At 27.9% G+C, this 27,061-nt stretch overlaps 1 protein-coding gene across 3 annotated transcripts in view; it reads left to right on the top strand.

Moving 5' to 3' along the window:
- The window catches only part of kek3 (leucine-rich repeat, immunoglobulin-like domain-containing kekkon 3 protein), a 189,234-nt gene that overhangs the window by 89,185 nt on the left and 72,988 nt on the right, over positions 1–27,061 (top strand). Inside the window, exon 4 of one of the 3 annotated variants that reach the window (XM_089220248.1) lies at positions 18,664–19,180. The exons of the other annotated variants lie outside the window; for them this stretch is intronic. The gene's annotated coding sequence lies outside the window, so the exon portion shown is untranslated. The remainder of the gene's footprint in view (positions 1–18,663; positions 19,181–27,061) is intronic. 3 annotated transcript variants of the gene reach the window in all.

Raw genomic sequence — 27,061 nt, 5'->3', positions numbered from 1 at the left:
TATGATTATAATATATACCTCAAACAAACAGGTAAATATTAAAATATATAATACAAAATTGTAGGTATTTAATATATACCATTGTTTAAAATAATATACATTATATTATAGGGTATTAAATGTTTTTATAATTTGTAGTGTGTTATGTAAAATAATTCTGAGTAATACAATAGTTTTAATAACAGTAGGTATTCAAACCATGCACACACAGTTGAAGAAATTAATTAATTATTTATGAGTTATTATTTCTTTGGCTTTGAATTTTAAAATTGATCGAAATTAAACAATAAATTGTGTGAATGCACTATATATATCAAACTATTTGTTCGACAATCTTTGAAGAAGGAAAATCATTGAATATGATATATACTTAATTAGTACTTATAATATTCGTATATAAATGTATACAATAATGCAGTGTGTGTTGTTATTATTTTCAACGCACCTTATTTTGGCAATTACAATTGTATATTGTGATATTATCAATTTAAAAAAAATATAGGTACACGATAAAAGACAATATTTTTTGTTCCAATTATTACAACCATTAGAAATTAATATCTTCATGGTTGTTAATTATTACATTGCGTTGTTATCTGTTAAGTAGTAAAAACTGCAATTCATTTCATAATATTTAAGCTTTTTTTTCTTAATCACAAATATTTTATTTAATATAAATCATGAATCGAATTAATTATTATGGAGCATATTTCCTATTTTAGATTCTGAGTTGAGCGAGGAATGTATTGATTTTGCCACGATGTGTGTTTATTTTATTTTTTGTGTCTGTCATCTCATTTTGGGTCAGTAAAAGTGCTTTGATTTTTGATTTCAGTACTTCGTTCGATCAGAAAGTGAATGAAGTTGGTGGGTCAAAAGTAAAAAATTCTCGATTTTTTCTAAATAATCGGGATAAACAAACTAAAAATTAAGGGAAAAACGGAAAATTGTGCGCACAATCAGTTTTCGACAAAATCGATTTTGGTTTTTGATGTAACTTTAAAACAAATTACCATAGATACATGTCATTTTCACCGAATGTTTATTTAAGTATATTCTAGCCACCATGCAATTTTCAAAAATTTTCAAATTAAGTTGAACTATTCATAGGCATATGCAATTTTCGATCAGTATTATTTTTTTTTAAATTAATATCGATAAAAATTTATTTTTTGGGTAGAAAAGCTTGAAAATTTAATACAAGGTTTCCAACATATTGTTACAAAAGCAGTTGATAAATAAAAGAAATTTATAGTCACGATTTTATAAGCATTCAAAGTTTGAATTTTGACAAAATACGTAAAAATCACAAAAATTTGCAAATTATTTTAAGCTAGAAATTCATAAAAAAATTTCTTTTTAAATCTAAGATTTGAAAATTTAATACAAGATTTCTTACAACTTTGTCAATCTTTATCACAAATAAATGTCCACCGGAAATTCAAATTAAATATTTATGAGCGTTAATATAAGGCTTCTAACATATTGCAACAATAGCAGTTGAAAAATATTAAAAATATATAGGCACGATTTTTTTTTTATAAGAATTTAAAATTCATATTTTGACTAAATATGTAAAAATTACGGCCATGTTCAAATTATCTTAGATAGAAATTCATAAAAAATGTTCTTTTTTAATCTAAGATTTAAAAATTTTTAATAATATATAATATATCCTAGACAGATAAACCATCTCCGCCCAGAACCGTTTTTCATATACAATGATATAATATCATTGGATTCAATTTTAATTCCATCCATTACAGTAACCCACTTGTAACCTACTGTACAGCAGAGCGATATCCACGACATACCCGCTTTTTTATTTTCATATTTCATTGTTTAATATATTTTAACACTTTTAACTCTAAATGTATATTTAGACACCATTAAAATTCGATTAAATTTTAATGAACATAAATAATTACATAATCAACCATCAATCATTTAAGAAAACTTGGTTTTTTTAAATTTTTTTTGCCTAAAGATTTCCTGAAAATAATCATCTAAACCATCATTATTAAAAACGATAAAACTGAAAATTAAATTATCTCAATAATTTTATGATTTTTTGGCAAATTTTGAAATTTTGGCGGATCATGTTCGCAAAGACGTGTACGAAGCACCGCTGTTCCGCGGAACACTGGTTAAGAACCACTGATCTAAACTTAGGGATACAGAAATAAGTTATTGACATTTTGTAAATCAGACCATGATAGATATAAGTAAGAACTATGTATTTTTGATGTTTAGAAAAATATAACCTATCACATTACGAAGCAGTTTATTATTTACACAATTATATAATTAGATAAATTAATACATAAGATAACTTGTAACACGCTATTTCTATGTATATTCATATGATTTTATAAATGAAAACCTAGATACTAGTTATTTGCAGCTAACGCATATGGTCAAGATATGATAATATTTTTTAAAAAGCAATAAATAAATAGATGGACGTAAAATTTATAATTAGCAAAATCGACTATGTACAAAACGAACTATAATTTAATATTCAAACTTTAGTTTAAAATTAGGTTCAATTGAACGCCGAAACTGGATTAGTATTGACTAATATGGCTCATTAGTCTATTTAACATACTTTTTATATTATTTACAAGAGTAAAATTGTGGTTTATATTAGTTCATAAAGTTATTGTAATTTTTTAGCAGTGTATATATTTTTATGAATGCGGTATATTATATAAATTCTGCTGGAACTTACTGTATGCAACGTCAAAATATGCAAACATATTAGCTGTAAAGATCGGTGAGGCACACTTTCAATTTTGACGATTCCAGACGTTGTTTGCGCTAGGTGATTTTTGAAAATAAGAAAAATCCCTTGTACACGATGGCATAGGGTCAGGACATGAATAATGCATTCCATTAATATACAGCATTTGGCCAAAATACACATGACAAAATACGATTACATTAATCAAACGAAAATGGACCATAGGTTTCTTATACGGCCAAATAAACTGCGGTTGCAAAATATATCATGTATGTATGTGAGTATGCGTATGTATAATATTTATGTATTGTGAGTTTTCCGATCGCATATGTCTTCAACAGGACATAGATTGAAAGGAACACTTAAATAGGACAAATCGAAAGGATAATGCGTAATGTCCGTATGTTTTATTATTAAATGTTACTCCATAGTTCCATACCTCACAGTGATAAACAAATATAATGATTTATGATTTTTTTTTTTATTGTCAATTATCTGTCACGATATCAAATATTTATAAAATAATATCACTTATTTCGTATTAAATAAGAGGTTAAAAATAAATGTGGTATGATATATTTTGATAATACTAAATATATTACAGTGAACACTTTTATTGATTTATAACACTTTTACTTAGCAGTATATAGGTAATATTGAATAAAATACTAATTTGTGAAAAAAATTATACTTTGATAGATACAAATAATGATACAATCAAAAAGACAAAATGAGTAAAAATGATGAAATATGACAAATAATAAAAATGGAGGGATCGCTTACGTTGTTTGTCTCCATTTAAATTTATAGCCATCGATCAATTATTTTTGTACAATCATTTTTTTTAATTAGTAATAATTTTAATAATGAATAAGTTTTAAAACAAAAAAAGCTTTGAACCAGAATAAATTCATACATAATTTTTACTTGTTTTATTCATTAGACAATGAGAAATAGAATTTATAGTGTAATATAGTTATGAAGTATCACATTTATTACATAAAAGCATATTTTATCATAACTCTAGAGACTTAAATAACCGGAAATCAAATCTAATCTGTCAACCCAGGGACACCGGATAAAGAGAATTCAAAAACGGAAACCCGACATCCTAAATAGTTAAATATCGGAAGACAAAATCTAAAGAATTAAATAGGTGTTCTGCTATTAGTTTGATTTATTTTATTCTTCTTACACTAAAAGGTACACCTAACACAAGCTAAATTGTTTTATGGATTTTAGAATTACATTTAATTTCACTGTCCACTAAATGTTTATATATTGACACATTGAGCAAATTTGTCAGTGATAGACAAAATAACTTTGTTTATAACAAATGAAACTAATTTAATATAATTGAATAATACCCGTTGCACATCAATTTGCCATACACAAACGTTTTGAAAACCATAAACAATACTTAGGGATACTCTTTATGTATGGTTATTTTTGGTTTAATTACATATATCATAATTTCGTATAAAATAATTAAATTTCTTCTTCAAAATATACAAATTAGATTTGTATAATATTTCTAATCGATATTATTTTTCATTCAAACGATACTATAAAAGAAATTTGGTCACGAATTTATGACGATGTATTTGTTTTGACTTTGGTACAAATATTATAATAATGATAATAATAATAAACTCGTGTTATAGCCAACGTACCTCCTGTAATACACACTTAAAACGTTAAAAGTTTTTCAGTGGTTAAATATCTGTTTAATATGTTATGAAACTCTCACCCACGAGCAACCACAAAATAATAAAAAATAAAAATGAAAAATTTATAAATTTATAAAACGACAAAAATATCGTGTTCTGATGAAAACGAAAATGTATTAGACAGCTATAAGTCCCGTCGAATGATATTAAATAACGGGAATGGTATAGACGTGTACACAACTATTCGCAGCAGTGTCTACCAAATGGTGTCCCCAATATACCATGTTATTTTTTTTGTCGAAATGTTAACCTCCACGAGACCCTTAGCTGCAAAGTTTTTATTATTAATAACATATTTCGGGATAACACATTTGTCATGGCTTTGGGCCCTGGATGTCGTTGATGTTATTCCGGCTTGTATCCAATATCAACTGAACACTTTATAGAATTCATGAATTACTCGATTCACCATCGGTATATTCATATGTATTTACATTGTAGTACATATTACTAATAATACAATTTCTAGACCGGAAAACCAGTAGGTATACTATAAAGCTAACATATAAGTCTTCAGCACGGACAAATGGACAGATGTTGTGTTTATATCGATGAAATTGTTTTAAGTAAAATATAATAAGGAGGTGAATAGGTGATAGCATTGATATTTGAAGATTGGGTAACGGCTAAATGACATAAATGTCTATGTAATGTTGATAATGATTTTTGTTTTGGGAACTAAAAAAATAAATGAAATTAAGTCGTTTCAAAAGCCCATTCCAATTGAGTTTAAATAAAAATAAAGAGACTGAATACGTTTTATGAAGTAACTCAGTAAGTATAGTAAAACGTTGTCGTATTAAATTAAATTAAATGTATAACGAACCACGATAATATTTTACGAAACATTTTTATTAAAAATCATTACATAGAAATGCAAATACGTACCATATAAATAGTATACATATTGTATAACCCTTGAAACTATAAAAATCATATATTTTAAGATGTTGTTTTTTAGTTTTATAACCTTTGGCATAATCTGACTCTGCTCTGTTCGTATTAGATTACTACATATTAGAGATTATCGTGTACTGCAAAGGTACCCTTCAATGGTTATGTTCATTGTCATTAAAGGGTGGCTAATTAACTTTGTCATTGTTTTTGTTGTATATTTTTTTTAATCCATTATCTTAATAACATTATTTTTAATGCATATTAACTAGAGATCTTCACTTTTATCGTTATTTTAATTGCATAAAATAGTCGTTATATCATTATGTCTTTTTCTAATGTTTTTGCTTGAATATAATTTTTATTTATGCCGATTATACCATTATTCTCGTATTTTATGTTTATTTTTTTTTAACTTCAGTTATTCTCTCATTGTTATAATTATATACTACATAAATATTGAATTTTTTGTTTAGAAAACAGTAAAATACATAATAAATACTATTTAATATCATGTTATACTTTTAAGCTCAGTTTAGTTGCATCAATTTATGTTAAATTTGGGTTAATTTAACTATATGGTTTTATAAAGTTGTAAAATGTAGGATATACATCGCTTTTATTCGACCAAACTATGAAAGTATTGCATTAATAATTCAGTTTTTTATTACTAAATGCAAATAAAAACATTTTATTATTAAATAATATTAATTTTATATTTATATAATATTAAACAAATACCTAATTACCTGTACCTCTACTGTTCTATTGTTAGTTATTTTATCGTTAAATGTAAAAATAACAATATAATAATGAAAGAAACTGAGTTGGATATCAGAATATAAACAAGATTATTATTTTAGTTTTTATATGGTTATATATTTTGAATTTTTGAATGAATCGATGAATGGATTACATTAAGACTTATTTTTACAATGTGGTTTTCGTGTAAAGGATGAATCGAAACGACAGCCGGATGAAATATACCTTTGATTTCCAAATTTGATGAGAACTGATGTGACATATTTGAACAAAATAAAATTATTTTTTTTTCCAAAAATGTATTAAAAATCATCTACTATTACAGTATAATATGTTCGTCAAAACAATAGATATTAATAAATGTATTTATAAGAAATTTTTACATAAAACTCGTCAATGAAATGTTGCTAATTAAAAAAAAAAACATACTATTTTGATCAGGTAAAATGGAATACAGAATGAATATATCATTGTCGTATCGTATAAATAAGGTGGTTCATATGTATATAATATAAATAATATTTATTATTACTATTATTTATTGTTTTTAATACTTATAAACGCGTGTTTTATTCGGTGTAGGTAGTAGTTTTTATCACCGTGATCCATAAACATATTATGCCAATTAAAATTTAATACTTTTTGTAAAATGAATTATTTTATTATTAAAATACAACATAATCACAACAAAACCTTCTCGTAAACTACGTGTAACAATGGCTAAGTAAAAAAAAAAAAATAAGTCTTTAAGCATTATAATGATATCATATCATAAATAAATGCTAAGTATATTGAATTTTAAGTTAATTTATTTTGTTCCAATAATTTATTTACTTGGCGAGGAATTATTTCTTAAAAGAAACAAAATGTGATGAACAAAATAATTAAATGGCAAAATACTATTAAAATATAACTTAGTATTATTTAAAAAATATTATTATTAATATTCATATACTATTTCTAAATAATTACTTACAAAGTAAATATATTATTGAAACAAAATAAGTTTACTTAAATTCAATATACTTAGCATTTTTTCATAATATCACATCTTTATAATGTTTATAGATTTAATATTATTTTTACATGTAGTTTATGAAGGGTTTTTGTTGTGATATCACTAATTTTTATCATAAGTGCAAATAATAATAATTTATTATAATGATAATGTATCTATATTTTTATCTATATTATATATATACGTATAGTACAATGTATATTATATATATTTATGTATAACTTTATCTAAATAATGTATTTATAATTATTTCAGTATTATTTTTCTGGAATTATTATATAAACGGCTTTGCAGCTACCACGATGCCATTTTTTTTATCTTAGAAATAAGATCATTATACCTAATTACCTAAATCAAATATTCGATAAATACAACTGTTTTTAAAATAGCTCAGCATAGACTACGTTGGTTATACCAACGTCACAGTTGTACATGATGTGCGAACAGTTATACGCTATAATAACACAACGTGCAATAATATGCACGATAGCTAGAAACGACACTACGATAATGAATCGTCAATGACGCAGATAGCCAAATAAACGCATGTCTATGTCCTGCCAACATTCAGCACTGAATCTGGCACTTGTCATTGTCATCATAATATTTTCTCTCGCCTAGCTGCATACACGAAATCGAGTGAGGAAACTGGTCTATGCAACGATGACGCTAGAGACGGCCGCCGAGATTCTGAATTTAATATAGATTTCCGTTAAAAATTCGCACTTTTTCATTTATAACTTATTTTTTCTTTTTAGGGGAAATCCGTAGCAACATGAGCCATTGGGTGTGTGGGTTACTTTTATTTGTAGGTTTTTGAGTTAGTAAGGTTGTATCACGTGTTCGAATATGTATAGCAAGAATATGTTGCTTGACTCTTGGGTGGTCACCCATCCGGAAGCTAGCAACTATGGTTGTACGTACGCTCGGTGTGTTTCCACAGATTGAGCATACGACCGTGCCTTACCAAGCCACATGACATAACTTCTAAACGAACAATTTTGATGAATTTTCAAAAGCATATTTCTGATGTTTTGGAGCTGACTAAGTGTTAACTGATGCATTAACAAATTTACCTGTATTTTACATAGTTTAAATGGACAACTCCAACTCCTTTGATATACTATACACACACCGTCGTGCAGCTATTTTTTTTTTTTTTACTTAGATCGCGCCACAACTATGACGCTGGATATATTTATGATTTTATCTATTTTTTATATAACATATTTCATATTGATACGAATATCTGAATAGAATGAATTTTTTAGTTTATTTTTAAACATGCTAATAAAATCAAAACGCATAATATTATTGCCGTTTTGTTACGAGTTCGGGATTTCATAAATATTTAATATTATTTTGATTATACCACTATTATAAATAGTTGTATGATACAACTGTTGAAATGCATATATTATTTTGGAATTTAAGGTATTTAGTAATCCAATTACATGAGATTAATTATTTTTATCCAAATGATACTTTTAAAGTTTCAATGTAATTTTGAACAAGTAAGATCTACATGGAACTCTTTTTTTTTAGAGAATTCTGCACACATATTAATCATATCGTTCTATAACATGCCAAATGTCAATACCTAATTAATTCTTCGAACTATTATGCAATATTTTCATGAACTATATCTTATTGACTGACGTCAATCCAACAAGTAAGTATCGCTTAAAATATAATATGTAAAACTTTCAACATTAAATTTCTTTCGCAATGTCTCGTATGACATCACTCAATAAGTACCAATCTATATACGTATACTCGTACCTATGCCTATAACTTTTTAATTTTCTACAACGTACAACTATGCAGACGCGTTGTCTGGACAGATCGTTTATTCGATGCTTGTCAATTTCAACCCTAACGACGAGATTTAAACTGGCAAGGTTTTGACATACAACGGTTAGTATTGTTAGTATTGTTCGTACGTGGTAATCGCATAGTCGCCAATCCGCACGTTTCGTCAAAAATTGCCGATGGAATAGTGATGCACACGGCGTGCTCGCTTTAAATCTTCTATGACGTTGACAGTTAAAAATGCTACGTGTATGGTATTATGGAAATCGTAATGTAAAACGTGTAGGCCTGCAGCTGCAGGCAGAAACGTGGTTGCGGGAAAAGGTAAAATTGCTCGGTTGATGGATAAGCTCGTATAGTTGAATCCGAGAAAACGGACGTCGACATTATGTGTACGAGCACGAAGACAAATAAAAAAGCATTCGCACCAAACATGATGACATAAACAATCGACCGTAATTAAATTTTTTTTTTGTGTCCACAACGGACCAACTAAAGCTTTGCAATAGTTCAGCAAGAATAAGTCTTATAATGTAATAACATAAACACACTTTGTTGCAACATCTCAATGATATTTTATATTAGATGCTTTACCAAACAAGATACTAAAAGGGATAATTCCTGATCTGTTTATTTTAATATGCTGTTTATAGTTTATTGTTGCCATTTGTCAATATAATATAATAAATTGAAGTTAAATTTGTATTGTTTTACAGCAAAACATGTGTATAATTAAAAAAATTAAAGAAAATATCACGTTAAGCTTAATTTTCTAAAATCTAACATAAACATTTTAATTTTTTTTTTTTATTATTAAAGAAATAACCCTCGGCAACTTGGCTATTGGGAAAAGATACATTTTTTTTTTTTTTTGAAAGGTGTTACATAATAATAAAGGAAAAGTTTAATAACAATAACAATAAATGCCTAAATTTTATGAGAATAATAACAATGATAAGGTTGTGTTTTATTTTTTTTAAATGATTAAATAAGTTTGTCCAGTTCTGTCTCCTGGAGAATCACGAATATGTCTGGTGATTGCAGAAAAGGTCCTAGTATATCCTATAAATCGTATATTTAAATTATAATGACTATTAATAAGATTTTCAAAAATATTTTAGTTTTAAAATATTGTTTAGCGTTAAAAAACTATAATACAACATGTTAATTAAAGTAAATTTTATTTTCGAGTATCAGAAATGAAAAGTGTATCCAAAAAAATTCTCTATCTAAGTAGAATAAAAACTAAAAACTAAAATATAATATAATATGGTATGTTCCCTTCTATATCAAAACGCGTTTATCTTTTAGGGAAGATTATTTTCAGAATAAATTTTTAAAATACAATTTTGAAATTTACTCTGTTATTATAATAGTATCTAGTACTTAAGATTTTTAAGCATGCATGAAAATATTAGATTTTAAAACATTATTGTATAACTTAACATATTTTTATAATGATAGGATCATTACTCAAATATTTTTTGTAATATCCATGCTTAAAATGTAGTTGATAAGTCAATGTATATAATATTTTGAAGGGCTATTAAAAAATATTATCGTATAGTCAGTAAAATTCAAATCCTTATTTGATTATATTTCAACAAATTATTTGTAGTTTTTATGATTAATTATGAATTTTTAATTTAGTAGTAAATCTGATTTATAATTTATATGCAATGAAAATTATATTTGAATATGATTATTAAATTTTTTTAAATTAAATTAGTCACATCGACAGTTATTGGATTATAGTACCATATTAAGAAGGAATAAAATATGATAATTCTAATATTTTCAAAATAAAATTACCAACCTATTAAAAATAAAAACGTATTTATGTCTTAATTTATATTTATATTTATTAAATTAATTATTTCATTCAAAATAGCATAAAATAAAATGAAACCAAAGCCAAACGAGAAAACAAAGTGTAACATTAAATTATTAGCCTATTACTAATGTATTCATCTAGAAAAATAATGTTATGGTCACATATTTAATGGTAATTAATAAATATAATACAAGTATTTATAGTTTATACACGGTACGTGATGTTTTGTTAAGTGTCATGGGAACCAATGTTTCCCAGTTGAGAAATTATGGGCAAATAATGATTTAAACTTGGTATGATATGTGATGTCTTTGAAAGTTTATATCGTTCATGTTTTCGTGAAAAAAAAAGAAACGTACCTTCGTACCTATTTAATCAAGGAAAATTAGTGTTGTTTACGTTTGTCTCTGGGTACGTCATTTACAATATGTGCGTATTGTTAATGACTGTACTTAAATACAGCTCCGCATAATTTCATGTACGAAGAACATTAAATAAAACAAAAAAATCATACACGCGCGCGAGCTTGTGGCGCGATCGTCCTCCTGTAGAAAAAAGTAAAAAAAAAAGGGTCGTATAATAATTGCCGCAAAGGTTTTAAAAAATCCGACATAAAAGCAAGGTCCGACATAAAAGTACAATGGGCAATTATTTGAAAAGCGAAAAACTACGCCTTTTTAGGCTATTAACCGTTACAAACGAGACGCGAGAACAACTCGCCACCACCCTTGTCCAGCCATCATGATCTGCCCATGATAAATTGTCCGGTCTCTCGGTTTAGGATGTTTATAACGTGAAACCCGTTTTGGAGGGAAAAAATATAGTACAAACAACAGAAATGGCTTAAAAAAATTGCCTCTCAACGCGATGACTGGCAGATTTGATGGCGAAAACAAGGCAGCTGTTTAATTTCGCCTTGCATGTACATACACGGCGGCGAGACCTATCACGCTTTCCACCATCTCCTGTGGCCATCCGTCTTCTTAATGAATTACATCTGCCATCCACCCTGGACAACTTATGGCCTTTTCCCTCATAAAACTCATCGTTGACCCAAGCGAATGAATATGAAATCATTAATTCGGATGCGACAACAACGCTCACGAGCCAGAGACCATTAGATGTGTGATAAAATATAATAGAATATGTGTAAATAAATATATTAAACACATTTTTTTGCCAACCGTTAAAAAAAAAAAAAACAAAAAGCAATAACAATAATTTGTGTTCGGAATGAAATGTGCATTTAGACGAGGACTGTTGTTGAATGAAATACAAATAATAACTCTTAAAAATGCATCTATTCATGTATATTATGTAGTTACGGGTTTTAAATTAAAAACGAATTAGGGTGATAATAATGATATCTACGACACAGAAAATGCAATTTTCATGAAAATTCATTATTCTTTAGACATCGCCAAACGTTATAAAACTTGTACACAGAGTAGTATTGTTAATGAAAAAGAAACAATAGAAGGTAGCTTAGCTATCTAAGAATCGTATGAATTGCTTAAGTCCCTTTATAAATGTGACTACAAAGGTTTAAAAATCGATGTCTTACACAATTATTAAGAATTAAAAATGTAGGAACATACTACAATGAAAGTAAAATTTAAAATTTAAATTTTGATTACAATAGGATATAAACTTTTGCATTGTATAGTAGTAAATATATATTTTATACCTTTACAGTGTCAAAAACATTTAAGTCCCTACGAATAATGTTTTGAATAATTGAACAAAATAACAAAATTCGTTAATTTTTGTTCAAATTAATTGAAATTCTTAATTTCATAAAAATTTTAAATAATAAACTTAAAACGCCTATATATTGAATTTTAAAGTTTCTTGATTGATCTTAAAACCTAAATTAAAAATTAAAAACCATCCAAAACTCCATACGTCTATATAAATAGCTCAAGAAAGTCAAATTATTTCATAATATACTTATAAAAAAGGATAACACAAACATCAATTAAAAATATCAAGTATATCTATAGTTATTTGTTTTTGAATTAAAAAACAAAATTAGTTTCGTCAAAAACGATTTTTCTTAAAATTATCATTTTTCTTTGATTGTTTAACACTTAAAAAAAGAATTACTGTGAATTTTAAACTGTTGAGCCCCAAAAAGCACTTAAATTCGTTTTCCTATCAAGAAATATATATACCTAACAAAGTTGAAATCGTAAAAAGTTTCTTCAGATAAAGAAAAAAAAACTCGCATCATAGTAAAATCAATATATTATTCGTGGTCCCCCTCAGAATAAATCTAATAAACAATATTAGTTGTTTTAGCGAAAATAGCCAAAATCTTAGGAAGTATAATTTATCATAAGTCTGTTGTTATTTCTATTGTCTTCGAAATAGCTTATATATATTTCACGAACGTATTTACTTGGATGATGGATGGAAATTCCACATTATTAAATCTTGGGGATTACGACGAATGCATGAAATGTGTATGGTGCATTTCTAATTATGTGTATATAAGGTAAATTAATAATTAAATGAATAATAATTTATTATCGCAGCCAATTTATTTGAACTATTTTATACAACACTATATAAGTCATCAGCACTGTAGAACACTGTATAAATACTTATATTGTTATATTGCTAAAATTGGATTCATCAAACTTTAAATAAAACTTAGGTGTCTAGAAAAAAAAATGATTCTATTATTAGCGCAACATTTGTATAAGTATCTGTGTCTGTTTAATTAAAGCAACTTTTTTTTTTAATTTAATCTTTAGTTTAAAAAATATCTAGTTACTAATACAATATAATGTGTATGTTAACACTATACTTTATTATTACATAATAACTAGGCACAAGTTATACGATTTATAACGGTACAAAATGTAATTGTTTATTTGCATAGTAAAATTATTATTTATTTCAAATAATTTTTCATGTTTTTGTTCGTATGTAAATTAGAATGATTTATATGAACAAATCGAAGTATAAAGTACAGGTTATGATACAAATATTTATAACATTTTATATTCATTATTCAAAGGTACTATTCTGTTAAATACCTATAGGACAATATAATTTAGAAGAGAGATGTTATAACCAAAAAAAAAAAAAATAAAATAAAAAATACTAATAATAATAAAAATATTGTGTTCTAGTTTTTAACTATTTTTTTAAATGTAGTTTTTTGCAACATTACCAAGTCAGCCTATCCATTTTGTAATGACATACTCCAATTAAAGTACTATAGTTCACTTTTAAAGTTCAAAATCGACCTTCAAACCACTGCTGTATATATACAAAAATTAAAATAACGAGTGGCTGTCTACTGTAAGTGTAAACCAGAATTGATGTGTTGAAAACAATGGAAAACTTTAGTTTTTATTTCACCATTGAAACTTTTGTAAAACGATTCTCAAAAATATTTTTTCCTATTCAATGTTATGTCTGGTTCAGTGGAAACTCGCTGGAATGAATACATATATTTTAACTTCAATATGACTTTTCCATTGTTGATCATTTTTTGTGTGAAAAATAAATTTAAATATTTATATCGATTATTGAAAATTTTGTTTTCAATTCCATCATAAATGTTTTAATGGTTTTATACAGATCCGTTGTCAAATCATACGAGGTTTATGGAAAATTCCACCATATCACAGTCTTGAATGTAATTAATATCCTGACTTCTGATCAATTTTACTTGTTTTACAACATACAAATTATATTATGGCGAAATGTCGTATACACCTATGTAAATGTTTTGATGTTTTTGAAATTTTCAACATCAGAAGTGCCTACTTTATGTTAGGTAAATGTGTCCTTTCAACATTTTGACTGGGTCGTACGAATTCTCGGAATAGTTGAAAAATTTACCTTTTCTGTGCTAGCGCGACAAACTTTATCATCATATTAATTTTACATTAAAATCAATGGGTTTCTTTACATAATAAATTGATAAAATGGGTGTACAATTTCAATAGAATTTAAGTTGAATGAACATGTTTAATGTAAAATTTCACATTTTTACTCTTCATAATTTAATATTAAATAGTCCTTTATTAATAAGTTTATTGTTTGATGTCATCATCTAATTAACTCTAATAACTCGTGTAAAAATTTGGTTACGTACTAAGAGTAAAGGTCTCTTATACATTATTTCATTCAAATGTTAAACGTCTAATAATATCGAATGGAATACGTTGATATTTATAACAAATAAATACAATATTTTAATTTAAAAAAAATTTACACTAAATTTTATTTTAATCATATCAATAAATAATAATACAACAGATGCCATTATTAAATATGTAAAGTTAATTAATCTTCTAAAATCAAATTTTTCGTAGAGTTCTCTGTTAACCCCGAGTAAATAGAAAAATGTATTTTTCCAATTCAAAGAATAATATTTGTTGTTTTTATCTTCATGGTTCAACGTCTTTTCGTTTAATATAATATGTTGCTTATGAATATAAAATGTCGTTTCATTATTTGTCACAGAACTCTAAAATTCACGATTGTGAATATTGTAAATAAAGGTGAAAAACAAACTTAATTAGGATATTAGAAAATATAGATTACGGCTAAGAACTTTTCAGAAATTATTAACATAGGTAAATTTCAGAGAAAAGTTACCAGGTAAAAGTTTCTTTAGCTAAAAAACCGTTAAGTTGGAATTTTATTTTTAAATTATGTCATCGATCATATTTCATGACCACAATATTGACTAGTTGTAAAAAAAAAAAAATTGGCGAATGCAGTGGCGAAGTCTGAAGAACTGGTTGTAGTGTGGTCTTCCTCAAAATTTTAAGAAAATTTCAAAATACTTTTAGTGTTCTTAGGACGTATTAAATAATAATTAACCTATAATATTAGATATACAACAAATTAACAGCCCAATTACCTTCACGATGCTCAGTCATTTATTTATGCAAAGATCATATTATATACATTAGGCATAAAAATACTTCAAAGAATAATAATGTTTTTAAAAATTAACGAAAAACCAAAATACATTTTGTACATTTAGTAATTACTTATTATTGATTTAATTGAATATCGTTTCTACTTATAGGAGTATAATGTTTGACTATCTAATCGTAAAATAATAATTATACCTACAAAGGTTGTACAAAAAACAAATTTATATTAATTTTCAACTAACATGATATAAAAATGATAAATAACTACAGTAGGTGTTATGACAGTTACACTTTGCACACTCTGTATGTTATGTGATCAATTTTTTTCCTTCACATAAATTCGAGACTTTTTTTCCTATTGAAGAAAGAAACCGAAGGGAAAAATTAAGAGCCGTAAGTAGACTCGTTTCTTTTGTGCAAATCTTACGTTTCCGTATCGATTGTACGTCGAGTACGACCTACACACAGGTAACTACAGTACTTTGGAGAGCTCATCAATCAATCACTTCGCGGGCTTTCAAAATAACAGTACGACGACGACGAAGCGATTCACCGTGCACTGAACAAAATGCGGCTGGTGAAAACACAGCAAGAGAAGTGGTTTGAATCCGGAAAAGGGTTTTTCTCAACGACACTACTTACCCGTGTGGCCCGGGGATTCACGGCCGTCGTGCAGCCGGTTGATAAATGGTCGCGGTTACCCCTTCAGTCCAATTAAATGTCCGTCCCTAAGCTATGCGGAAGGGGCGGACTTCCGCAGAAAACGAGGGACCCCGCATTAATTAACAATAATCGAAAATAATCGAATATTCCCATTAATTTCGGATGTCCTGCTATTACGAGCCGGAAAATAGATTGATCGCCCAACGTTATATTGCATTCTTGAGATGTTTTTATTTTTTTCTTCTTAAATTTTATCGTCTCTCGATCAACGAAGCCCTTCGAGGAACAACCAATGGTCATAATAATATACACAGAATGGAGTATGACACGTATTTCTCTTTTTCTATTCAAAAATATATTTCTAAAGAAAACCACGGAGAAATACAAACGGCGTTCATTGAAAGATAAAATGTCTTATGACATAAACCAATGAGAATGAGAAACTTATATATGACAAAAAAATTTAGAGAGCGAGAAGTATATAAAGTTTAAATTTCTATAACTTATCTTAGCTCTATTTATCATTTACCAGAAAATATACAATATGGATTAATATATAATATTTGATATAATATGTAATATGTACTTCGGCATTCCTTTAGATTATATATCTCTAATTTGTTCAAAATAGATATGGACCTGCCAGAATTAAGTGACAAAATACATTTAAAATATTATTTGGATATAAAACGATTACCATATATTATAATAGTAAACGTCAATATATTTTAAATAATATTTTAACGTAAATGTAATTGTTATAAGGCGATAAAATAATAAAATTTTAATATTTTCTAAAATTAATATTATTATGCTTTTAAATTAAAATATATGTGCAGAAAAATTAACTGACTTTTGAATGGACACTGTTCATCATAAACAACGGATAATATATACATTTATTCCAAATCATTATAAATTACTTTTAAAATAAAATGTTAAAAATGACGAGATAAATTAGATCAATGAGCTTTTTTAAAAATATGTAATTTCATAGATTGTTATAGAAATATTACTCATTGTCGTTTTCAGTTTATTTATAATATACCTAATGTAGGTACAACTTTATAATATAATAATTTATATAAATCAAATATAGATCGATGATATAATCTGTATTAATATCGAGAAATTAACGATTACTTGTTATGTTATTCGAGCAGTATTTATTTGAGCATTTTTGAAATTTTAGTTTTTAATTTACACCTAGAAATGTACAAAGTATTATTTAAATATATACCTATATAAAATATGGGAAAATATTAATCAACTCATAGATTATGTCCGCACCATGTCTTAAATATATCTAGTATATATATATATTTTATTATATCATTAATATTAATCATATTACATTTCAATTAAAATATATAATTTAAACTTATAAAAAAGGCTATGAAATTTATTTAAATCAAAATAAATTTTGTCTACTTTAGAATAATTTGAGAATGTATTCAAAATAGATATGGACCTGCCAGAATTAAGTGACAAAATACATTTAAAATATTATTTGGATATAAAACGATTACCATATATTATAATAGTAAACGTCAATATATTTTAAATAATATTTTAACGTAAATGTAATTGTTATAAGGCGATAAAATAAGAGAAATTACAAAAAAAATTCAAAATTTTTGAGAATGTATAATAATAATAAATATATCATTATGAGATCGAAACTAGTCGTACACCTAGCGAACATGAAAAACCTATTGGTTAATTATTAACACGATATAATAAATTATAATTAGGTTTTAAGTTTTATACCTAACTTTATAATTATTACTTTTACGGCTGCACTAACTTTATGTATTTGATTAAAAATAACTTTAACAATTTGAATGGAAATATTATTTTTATTTTTTGATACTCATTACCCACTAAAAATTAAACAGAAACTAAATTTATTGATTGAAACAAATTTTACATTTAGAAACATAACATTTTTAACCGAAGTCATTCTGTTTATGTTACCTAAAAAAATGTTTAATTGATTTTATGGTATTTTTAATAAATAAAATATTACTGACGACCCAGTTCTATCTATTTATATAAACAGGGTGTATATTAATTTGAACAAAAGTTATTCCAAAAGTCAGTTCTATCAGTTAAACATTGTATATATGTCGTAGGCATATTTTTGGATGATTTTATTAATAACTGTAGTTAGTAGTGATATTAGAGGATTGATAACTGATTTAAGATCTAATATGGAGAGTGAAAAATGTTTTGTTAAATCATTGATGTTAATAGCATGTAACGGAGTTCCTATCTCTACATAAAACGGTCCTTTTCAGGACCACCAATCGAGCAAACACACCGGAATGACCACACATTTACCCAACGTGACACACGGAAAAAGATAAATTTTCATCGAGTAGATTTCACCAATATGACGGGTGAAAACCACATGGATGGAATAGAAACCAACGGATCGAGGTGTGGTTGTTGCTTGGTGAAACAACCATCCTCGACCAATCAGAGAAGAGAATAACACAATATAGAGTATATATACCGGTGCATTTTACCGGATTATCATCAGTCAGTCAGTCAGTCAGTCTACCCCAGTAGTCAGTGTCAACAGTCAGTAGTCAGTCCAGTCAGTCAGACATCAGTCAGCTACAGTTCAAGACTCCTAGCTCTCTTCAAGAACCCAAACCAACCGACAGGCAACAGCGCCACAAAACAGCAGTTTTCACCGCTTCTCAACAGGCAACAGCGCCCACTGATTGTCTTCGATCACCGTTCGACAGGCACCAGCGCCAAAATTAGCAGTTTTCACCGCTTGTTTCAACAGGACACCAGCGCCCACAGGTAAGCCGCCGCGAAAGCGTCGCAAACCGTCCTTCCGAAACAGCTGTCGTGGGGCCGCGCCCCCTCATTGCCACAGCATCCCATCCCTCCCTACCAACGGAAACAGGAAACCCACACCCCCATCCAACACCTTCACTCCCCCCAAATAAAACGCTCTTCTCAGGGCGACAGTAAAAATACTGCCACTTTCGCGATGGGCGGTCGTAAACCGCTTAAGCGTAAAGGAGGTAGCGCCTCTGCCTCAAACCCAAAACAAAAATTAGCACGCCAACGCTCAGCGCCTCCCTCTCCTTCACCACCGCCGTTTTAAATTTTGATAAAATTATTTGTAGATTTCTGAAAAAATAAGAAGACCGCACAATTTACTAGATTTTTAATGAAAATTGACGAGAATTTGAATTTGAATCTTTTTTATCATCTACTCGTTTAAAATCTATCTAATTAAACTTTATAATATTACTTAATAATATGACTTAATCCATTTCATAAAATAATTTTTTAATTTTTTTGGTACAAAATATTTTTTTATTGCAATTTAGGGTTTTTTTTCATAGCAATAATGCAATCAATTTTATAACATTTTTAGTGCAACAACGTCCGAGCCCTATAATACGTATAAGTATAAGTATATAAGTATCCAACATGCTATTTCTAGTAATCTTCCATTAATGTTCACATAAAGATTTGATATTTTATGTCGTTAAAACTAATTTTAATATGTTTTAATATTCTTCGAAAACCACTAGTTTTTGAAAATATTTATTCATTAAGTTTCGTATTATGGTGAAATAAACATATCAAACTTTAACTGCGTCAATTACGTATAGGTAAGTATGTGGTAATTTATAATTAAAAATAGTATCTACATTGATAGGTACCTATATACATGAATAATTTTAGGGAGTCTCAATAGATTATTATAATTATTAACAAATTATAATACTAGGAAGTAATTTATTATGTCTCAACGACACATTTACTCAGTTTCAAATAGTCATTTCATTATGGTATAACCTGGATTTACATTAATGTAAATGGAATACGTGATTGATTTTGATTCCTTTGTTGACACTGTTGACAGTCAAGGAATATTCAAATATCACTTTAATTGAGGTTTTCTTCTAAAATATACAGTTTTCTTTTCATTATTCATTTAATACACCGATTACGATTATTGTACTTAATTTGGTATTTTTCCTTTGATATAAATATGCACATAATATACATAAATTAATTGAATTTTTTTCCAAAGCCATTTAATTAGTCGATTAATTGAAATTCATAATTTTTATGGTTATTTTATGTTTTTATTTATGTATCAAAATGTTTTCTTCTATGATAATTAAGTATTAATTAGATTAATATTTTTGGGCAATATAGGCTATTATGGTTGAAATATTCGATTAACCTATATAGTTAATAGATTCATAGGTATAATATAAGAGATATTATTAACTTATAAAAAATTTTAATTCATAAGATTAATCTTGTTATCTGTCTATGTTTTATTGAAATATTAAAAATTTTAATTGATTATTATAAATTTAAATAATAAGTATTTTGTTTTAGCAGTCACGACTTCAGAGTTACAGTCTGCGCAGTAAAACGCTTATGATTTATGTGTTATATAATTCAAACATTGTAATATAATTAATTTCGTAATGAATATTCAATTTTAGAGTTGGGCATTTGTTTTATATTTTAAAGCAAAACGCAAAAACCAAGAAATCCCAGTCCACATTTGTTATTTTGTTCTAGACGCGTGCGATTCATCAACATCGTCTTTGTTAGAGTTTCTAACGTTTTGTTGGATGTTAACTTTTATTACATGTTATACACACACGTTCTATAGACTTTCGGGCTGAAACATTTATTCGGAGAACAATAAATCATTATAGTTAGAGAGAATAATGCAGGGTTTCGTTAACCCTTGTAAAAATTAAATAATCGACGCTTTGAACCAACAGAATTATTTTACATCAATAAATCAAAAATATAACCATATCTTGTAAAAGATACTTTTAAAAAGTATTCAAGTACAGATACGGATACTTTTTTTCAAAAGTATTTAAAATACGTATTTGAATACTTCAAAAAAAAGTATTTAAGTACGAATACAAACACTTTTAAAAAGTATTTACAGATACTTTCAAATACTTTTGTTTTTTTTAAATATGTTTTATCTTTTTTCCTTGGCCTAATGACCTTATAGATAAATTGAATTATTATTTATTAATCAACTAAATTATTATTTTTATTTTAGAACTCTAATTTTACTTAAATTAATTAGAATAAGAATAATTAAGTTAGAATAATTAAAAAGTAAGACGAAAAAAGTATTTAAAAATAGTATTTGATTTTAAATACAGATACCTTCAAAAAAGTATTCAAATACTATACCCAAGTACTTTTTTCAAATGTATTTAGAATTCGTATTTGAGTACTTAAAAAGTATTTGAATACTTTTACTCAAGTAGGTACTTCACAAGTCAGAATATAACCATTGGATTTTTTAGATATTTATTTTAAAAACCAGTGATAATAGTTAATAAATATTTTAATTCAAGATCATACAATTTCATAAAAAGTTGAAATTTTTAAAATACTGCCATTTACTATAAAATAAAATACTGCCTTTTTAACCGATTTGAATTTCTGTTGATCAAAATATTTTTATCTTACCCTTTCGAAAGTTCTATATGATATATTTTTATTACTCGCAAACAATAAAGTCATAAAAATAAATTAAATTTAAAATATTATTAAAAATGAGTTTTTGGAACAACGGAAAAAATGTAATTTATCTTCATTACTGTGAACGATGACACCTGTCACCGCATGCACAATGCATAAACAGTGGGTATTGATCAAAGTTTCTAACCGGAAAAATTATTCTAGAAACGCATATCGGAAACACTTCGTCACTGACAAGATATTCGGTTTGTGTCTAAAAAGTGTGTACCTATACGCAATAGACTTGATTTGTTGTGTACTTCGAAAGGCGCGTTTAAATAAAATATATTGTCCAGTGGACAGTGCTAAGTCGACTGCATTAGTCGACATAAGTTATCCAAAATCTTAAAGAAAGCAAAATTAAGTAAAGTGAATTAAATACGTATTTTACGGACTATAATATGTATCATGCTATATTTTACTGGTGACGGACGGAATCGAATTGGAATCGTGATGTGCGTCGAAGGTGACAACTACGACACTATAAGGTCAGTGGAATTTCTTTATTCCGGTCGGACGATCCCACCTCCCCTTCTCATTATCACTACCGGATATAACACTCACCCACATAATTGTAAGTGGACGGCTATATCTATGTGTGTTTGTGGACGTACCACCGGAAGGGTTTCAACCTCCGTTTCGGAACTGAATGACGTGAATGGACGTTTGACGGTGGCATGTGATGTGCGTTGTACACCGCACATACGCACATTTATATACAATATATACGTATATAATGTACACTCACACATGCATTTATGAGTATATTATTGTTATATAAGTGAAGTGTGTGTGCATTTAAACTCTGACAGAAAGAGCGATGACTATTGTGATGAGCAGTAATATTATATCGATCGATGGGGCCGGTCGTAAAAGGTTTCGGGTTGAATGTTTCACCACGACCACGGTTTTTGTATGGGTGTAGGTGTCCCGTCCTGTCCACAAAGGCGACTGCGACGACAACAGAGAACGCTTATAATTGCATTAATAACCAGCGAACAGAGACCGTTATGCGTCGTACCAGTTTGACGGTATACCTGCACTATAATATTTAGGTATAATAATGTATGATATAGTATTGGATAACATTATTATGTTATGCTTTGCTACTTATGCAAGTGCACTCATCGTCGTCTCTGATGACCAACATATTATAATATCGAACGACATCTCCGTGTGTGTGGTTTTATATTTATTATTATTATGCTATTAGAAAACCCTCTTTACTGGTACTAAAAACTCGGTCACGTGGTTGGGAACAGTGCCGATAATATTATTATTTTCCTCCTGGTCGCATTTCATAGCGGTATTATCACACAAAAGTCATAACAATATTATAATGTGTATGCCGCTCAGTGCATATAGGCCATGCACACCAAAATCAGTTTGTTTAGGGGGCCACATAATGAAAGGACTTGGGTCCTGTATTGAAAAATTGCACCTAAAAATAAAAATTACGTGTGGTGCAAAATTTCGATAAATACTCTACGGCCTACGGGAATATAAGTTCGCGGCCTAGCGGTCGTGGCCAGGCCGACACTGATGCAGCATAATATTATAACGCACATGTTATAATATAAATTCATTTCCGTACAAGCCTAGCCGCAGACGAGCATACAAAATAATGTGGACCTTAATCAGATTTAAAGGCGTTTCTTCGAAACTCAAAACTGCATCGTCATTCAATAGCCGAATATGCGACGAAATCTAAAAGTGGCTGACAAAGCCGTGGTTGAGAATGCGCGCGCACTCTTGATTTTCAGAGAGAAGGTCGCTGTTGGTTCCATTCTATACAGTATAAAATTATACAAACGTACGTAGTTCACTATTGGAATAAAACGCCCTTCAAACCTCCATTCCACGGAACGAGTGATAAATCGTCCTTTTGTACTAAAGTTGGAAAACAATAATAAATCGGAAGTTAAAGTAATACGGCGAGTTTTGCAAGTAATCGCCAAACTTTTAATTTCAATTCATTTAAATGACAATTAATTCAACCTATTTAGGTATATAATATATATATATATAGTATATATACGTAGTATATACCAAATATTGTACTAATCCGAAGAAAAAACAATTTTGTACTTAGGTACCTATAAAGTTTGATAGCAACGCTATAAATCTAACTGATATTGATGAAATATAGAGCCGAGTAACGCAAAAATTAATCCTAAGAAGATGAGCCAATGATAATATAATGTTACATAAAACAGAAAAAATACAAATTTGAAGCATACAAAACGCAATTATTGATTAGATCATACAGATAGTTACACGCTTGTCACAATTTTTAGTTTAGTATATTAAGTGGTCGGTGGTGAATAAAAAATAAATAAATAAAATTATAACAATAAAATATAAAGCAACCGTACTATTTTATACAATTTCAACCTTCAAATAATGAACTATAACTGTAGATATCGTTGGTATAAATTGCATAACGTCTAACTAAAAACTATGTTCAAAAAACATTTGTTCTCAATACTTAAAGTGAAAAATTATTTTTAAACTGTTAATCCACATTGTAAGTTTTTAGAGAATAAAAAAATAATTCAAAACTAATTTTATTTTTTACACTCCGTATTCTTGTGTTTTGTTTATCTATGCGTTTGCACCATTCATAATTATTATACCAGAGTGCCGAATCACCTTTAGAGGACGTAACAATCATAAAAGTCACAAATTCAAAATTGAATTCAAAATATTATTACTGTATTACATTTTTTTCTGCATATACCTTTTTTGTAGCCTCTGGCCAAAACCGGAAGTTGCCGTTTCATCGGTATGTGTGTTTGTGTGTGCGTGTGTAAACACACAATACCCCAACGGCCACTTCCGTATTATATACTACATTTACCTCCACTGTATCCTCACCTACATCCGGTCGCATACATAATTCATGCGTTTCTCCTCGAGTCGTGCAAAAACGAGATGGCACCCGGCGGCCACCATAGACCGTGACATTCGGTACAGTGCTCCCCCGCCCCACCTCATTCCTTAGGGTACATACAAATATAACTCAGTTCTTTGTTGACTTCATCCGCCGTGTATTACAGATAAATGGTATGCGCAAACTTTGTCAAGTACAACGGTTTTGTTTCGGGATGTGTTTAATTAGATTTCGACCGAATTCGGGAGAAATTGTTACGTTGTTGAAAACCTGATACCACAGTTAGTATTAATACGTCGCTTAATTAATAATTATTTTCCAAGAATATTTCAATATTTATTAAACACTATCGAAAGCTGTTCTCTAATTATTATCAACAGTAAAGGCGGTAGAAGTCCATCTCTCAGAAATATCCGATTCCCGTTTCAACACAAAATAATTTCTATAGCATTACCTAATAAACTAAGACACGATCATAATTTTTTTGTACTTACAATCATTTATTCTACTCTCTAACATATTATTATGGAAACTATTACATTATTAATTCGACAAAAGAAACCGTTTTATAATACATTTAAAACATTTGAAAAAAATAAATTAATGCATATTGAATGAGTGATATACACAATTTTTTTTTTTTGAAACGGGAATTTGAATGATATCTCATTTTTTGAAAATATATAGGTATTATATTTTTGGAGGAAACTGAAAATTTACGTTAAAAACCATGCAAAATTGTTTTGTATAATAATAAAGTTTTATGTAAAACAATAGGGGCCCTTGACGATGTTTACTAAAAAAAATACAACTGTTTTAAATTCTGAGCGGAACGTATTGGTTTTAAAATGATGCATGTGTATGTTTTTTTGTGTCTGGTGATACTTTTAAGAGTAAAAAAAATATACAACCTTCAATATTTAGGGAAGTTCCTGATCGAAAAATAGATCTGTATGGTCAAAATAATCAGAAAAAAAAAGAAAAATTGTAATTTGAATATTAACTTTCATTTTCACAAAATATTTATAATAGCATAATCTAAAATTATATTATATTATTTTAATTTGCTATGGTCTTTTTGTGATATAAACATTTGAAAATTTCAAATGTATGAATTCTTTTTCGAATTACTAATGACGATATTTATGTTTGTTAATAGAGAAACTTTATAACTTAATACAAGGTAATCATCATTAGTTTTTACTAAAATAATTATATAAAAAATATACCTAATCACTTTTTTTTGTTCTTCTCCCTATATAATTTTCTTATCTACATTTAAAATATGAACAAAAAGTAACGATTCAATTAAAACTATTCATTCCATGAACTTATTTATACGTTTTTGTGGTACATCAGTGTATTGACTTATAAGTTAATAACAGTTAGTAATATACTAAATACAAGATGTTTAAATTAAGAATTCTGTCTAAGACTCTAAAGGTTAACTCTTATTCGAACTGTGATGATTCATGTAAGAAAAACTAAGACGCTTCATAAGGTACAAAAGAATATCAGATATCTTTTCAGTATTTGAAATTAAATTCTGAGGGTGATTTTTGACGTTTTCAGAATACAGGTGAGTGGAGGGTCAGACCTAATGTGGAGATTAAAGAGCTTTATCAAAAACCCAATATAGTAGATGAACTACGAATGAGGTGGTTCTTTAGGGTTGGTCACGTGTGGTGAAAATATGGTTCACTTAGCATACATATGATACAATATTGTATTCCAAAAGGTAAAGTACCAATAGAATGAACAAGGTTAAAGTGGGAAGACCAGGTTACAAAAGTCATAGAGTTAGTTGTAGCGTACAAAGATTTGTGAACCTTATTTATAGATAGGAAAATGTGGCATGGTATATAATACATGTCAGTATGAGCTTGAAGGACATTACAAAGAAGAAGAATAAGAAGTAATATCAAATAAAATGAAATAAAATAAAATTTCAATGCTAGTATAATGTTTTATCATTTAAAAATAGCTCAATCTATAATAGGTAGTATTATCAATAGAGATAAATATTATTAACAGTAATATTTATGTACAGTAAAATATTCTTAGAAATATAGGGCGAAAGACTGCCTCCGTTCATCATCGTTTTTCATCGTATTTTCAATATTAACGAATAACGACATGTTAATGGATGTCATCAGAGACCAGGCATCTCGACACTAAACAGTAACATTTGTGATTTCGTTTCTGTTATTGAAAGGTCAAGAAATTATTATTTACACGTATCTACAATAATAGCT

Source organism: Diuraphis noxia, unplaced genomic scaffold (genome assembly GCF_037042655.1).
Source record: "Diuraphis noxia isolate RWA-SAM2 unplaced genomic scaffold, SU_Dnox_SAM2 contig0002, whole genome shotgun sequence".
Lineage (NCBI taxonomy): Eukaryota > Metazoa > Arthropoda > Insecta > Hemiptera > Aphididae > Diuraphis > Diuraphis noxia.
This window is presented reverse-complemented; position numbering and strand designations above follow the sequence as displayed.